We start from the raw sequence: 4,317 nt of genomic DNA, 5'->3' as shown, positions 1-4,317 counted from the left end.
AGCCAGGGTATCTGACTTTACCCAAGCCAACAGAAACCAATGTGCTTGCACTGCAATGAGCAGCTTGCTATTCTCTCTTTTTATTCTGAAAGGTGAGAGATAACAATGGTTTCTGCAAGCAGAAGCTGTCTGCTTGCCCCAGTTTAAATGCAAATAAAGATCCTATTGCACTTTAGGGAAAACATTCTAAATTAACAAGGCAAATCATCTGAAGATCTTAACAAGCAATTAAGCCAAAACAGTGATATCAGAACTATCAGTTCTTTACAATACACTGTTTTCAGTCACATGAGAATATTAATTATGTTATAAGAAAGTACACACTAAGTACAGCCTTTACCACACACAATTTTACTATACAAAATAATCCCATGTATTTTCCTAATGTTGTACAGGTAGCTAACCAATTGTAGATCACACAGCTGTCACAAGATTAACAAAATGCTTTTATGTAGGTAGTAAACACTGCTTGATATTACTCTATTCAGTCGACAGTGTTTGAACTTAATATATGCAGGAAAATTCCATTTCTCTTGCAAAAAGCCCAGTAACCTCACTTGAATAAGCAATTCACTGTACCTTTCACAAAAGCTCTTGATGAGCATGAGAAGCACATTGAACAATCAACTGATAACGCAGGCTGAGAATCCACTCACCTGATGGCAGCAGTGATAAATTACAGAAAGCTATGATAACGAAGCAGAGAAAAAACAAAACATTCACTTTAAAGGGAAAACATTTTCAAGACTGTATTTTCAGACTTTTGCCTGTGTGCTGTTTCAAATGCAAACTTGTATTGGGTCTGGCTGAGGTAATCTTCCCCACAGCAGCCCTCATAGCACTGTGCTTTGTACTGGTAGCTAGAAAGGTGTTGGTACTACACCAGTGCTTTGGCTACCACTGAGCAGTGCTCACACACAATCAAGGCTGTCCCTCCAACATTCCCCAACACCAGTAGGCTGGGGGTGGGTGAGATCTTGGGAGGGGATGCAGGCAGGACAGCTGACTCAAACTGATCAAAGGGATATTCCACACTGTATGACACCTGCTCAGCAATAAAAGCTAAGAGAAAGGAGGGAGGTGAGAGGGCATTCATTATTTAATTTGTCTTTTGGAGCTACCAAAAACTTCCTGGTAAGTGGCTGGACATCGCTGTCTGATGGGAAATAGAAAATGAATCTTTTGTTTTCCTTTGCTTGCACATGCCACCTTTTCCTGTGCAAAAAAAACCTCCTACAACATGAAATTTGTGTTCTACAACATAGCTCCAAAAAAATAATTGCCAGAAATTTTCTTGCATGAGTAACACTGTGCAACACTGTAACCTTGCATTTGAAGTTCTATCTTCCCGCAAGCATTAAACCCCACACTATTGCAATTTGGACCAAGTGATGAGTGACTAACACATATTATACACCAATATTATGTCATAGTTATGTCAAGAAAGTAGGCTGCACATTACTAAATTGGAATTACAGGAAGAAACAAGGGAGTGTCTTTGTCTGGAAAGAAAGACTTGAACACACCTAATCTTGTACGAATACCGGCGCGTGGACAACTGGTCCAGCCCTTTGTTTCACAAGTCATCCGAAGGATGCCAGTAAGAGTATACAGTTTTATGTTCCCATAAACTGTTTCAAAAATAACCAAAAAGTATTAGACAGGTGTTTCAGAAATCCCGCTTACATCTGGATCTAAATAACAGTGAGATTAAAAATCAGCCATAAAAGAACCACAAATAGACAATACAAAATCAGAACACAAACACAAAATAACACACTTTTTATTCCAATAAAGAAATTAAACTCAATCTTACCAGAAATAGGAGTTAGACACAGTATCTGGCTATAAAAAACGCTGTATGCACAGGACAAGAAAATACCACAGTACAAAAACTGACTTTTTGAAAAAAAGTTTTAAAATGGAGGAACATGATGTGCAAATTAGCATGTGCAGCCACTTGCAGAATTGAGCAGCAGTTAAGGAGGGAAGTCTGAATTACCTTTTTAGACTTGGTTGTATCAGTTCTGCCCACAAACCGCTTTTCGTTGTAGAATACGGCACTATGATCTTGTAAAGCTCTGACAAAGAGACAGTCTCTGCTCACTTGAATAGGTACCTATCTTTGCCTTCCTTTCCTGATCTTCTCTGCAGATCATGAATTTATTGCAATGTCTTGGGTAAAGATGATTGTTTAGAGGTAAGTTGTTGCCTGAATATTTCCAAGAACCTATAAATTACAACCTCATTTACACACTGCTTCTGCTGTTAACTCTACTATTTGTCTGAGTACGTTTGATCAACATCAGTGCACTTGATCCCGTAATATACTAACAATATACATCTTGCATATTATATAAAATATATATATTATATATACTTTGTGAAAGCCTGAGTGAATTCACACAATCCACTTCTCAAAGTTACAGATTTTCACATCAAATGGCACCAGTCTTTTGTCACAGATGCAAATTTACCTTGAACACTTATCCTCTAGGACCCAGCTTCATGCCATGGCCATGTCTAGAGCAGCATACAGAAAACGAAACAGATAAAGAAATGTAGCTCTGGAGAAGGAACCTGAAGGCCAGGGGGCTTCTAGGGATAACCGGGAAATTTCTTGCAGATAGAAGAGTGATGGGAGATGAGCCAAGGTCAGCTCATCTGCACCAGGCCAACAACTTGAATTAATGAGGGAAGCTGGAGCCCTGCTGGATCAGTATTGCTGAAAATGGCAGAGATACTCCACAGACATTAAGACTGTATTCTGAGGGAATGCAAGGAAGGCATTTTTATGACCATGTGTGGATACAGGGCTCAATTTTTTATATAAGGGAATGGGTGATGATGAAATAATAATAAAAATGTAAAACATCCTAGAATTGATTCAAATCTTCAAACTGATTTGAAAATGAAATTCTAGTAAGATCACATAAATTTATCTGTGCACGCTAGCAGCATTTATTTTAATATGTGCCTCCACACTACACAGATGCCCAGAAAAACATTCTGGTGACTTTAAGAAGGATCATTCACATTCATAAAGAGTCAGTGTCCTGCTGGCCTTTTAGAAGCATGCTTTTAGCTGATAATTCCACAACTATACAGATGCTCACTCCCATGGTGGTAAAAGCAAGTGTAAAACTTCAGTTCTTTTGCAGTGACACTGAACAACCTCACTCAAGTGGCTCTTCACCCTGTATTACCATCTCCTAGCCTTACTGCTACCTAATTAAGATTTAAAAATGCTACTTAAGAAAAAAAATCATGGTGTGAGGAACTGCAGTCTTCTAGATGATTGCCTGGGCCATTAGAAATGATAACTTTATTTCATGGAAAGGTAACCAAAACAAACCCCTTTGGTTTTGTAACCTTTCTAATTAGATATAGCCCTGAAAATTGTCATATTGCTGGCAAGCAAACCAAGTATAATTTTCTAATTTAACAAAAACGTTTTGTCCTTTACCTACATGCAAACCCAGTGTTATAATTCCATGAACATTTTTAAACTCTTTCCAGTGAGAGAAAAATTCTGTTTTGAGACACTGACACCAAGCAAAAATAATTCATCTCTAATATGAAACTAATTCCTTTATCCCCAGAAATCTAGATCTGAAAAATCTCTGTTCTTCTCACCTCGGATTTGCTGTTAATTTCATTATCCCAGCAAAAAAGTTTTAAATTTAAACTGGCTGGTACAGATGCAATTGATGGGGTCATCAATGACTGCTGAGGACTGGCATATACTTGATCAGTTAACAGCCAGCTAGCCATGGAACCCTGTACTCTCCAGACCCTCATACTGAATAGGCCTCCTTATTCTGCAGACTTCCAAAAGCTGTGGCAGAACACATCCTTCCTTTCTTTCTTTCAGCATAGGAAAGCTTCTGGTTATCTCAGCTCTTAAACACCACCATGCACTTGCCCATCTGGGATTACAGTACACTCCAAGTAGAACAGAGACACAGTCAATGACTCAGTTTAAAATATCCTACCCCAGTAAGTGACACCATTACATATCCACTGACTAGCCTTTTCTGGCCTCCAAAGTGCCATTTATTTATTGAAAATTGTATTTAATTAAAAACAAACAAACAGAAACCAAACCACAACAAAAAAAAAACAGTCTACAATATCTGACTTAAAACTTGTATTAAAATTATTCTGTATTCCTGTTCACTTCAAAATTTGACCCCTGTGGAGTCTGGAGAGATGAGTCACTGTTTCACTGATCTGTAGTTTTGGAGGAAAAAAGCCAAACATCAAAAGCTATAATTAGTATGCCAGATGAGGGTGTCATTAAAATGGAAGATGAGG

This window comes from Neopsephotus bourkii, unplaced genomic scaffold (genome assembly GCF_033783945.1).
Source record: "Neopsephotus bourkii isolate Nb327-2 ecotype Australia unplaced genomic scaffold, CSIRO-AGI_Nbou_v1 NB_1638, whole genome shotgun sequence".
NCBI classification, from domain to species: Eukaryota; Metazoa; Chordata; class Aves; order Psittaciformes; family Psittacidae; genus Neopsephotus; species Neopsephotus bourkii.
The sequence above is the reverse complement of the archived record's forward strand: the minus strand, read 5'-3'. Positions refer to the sequence as shown.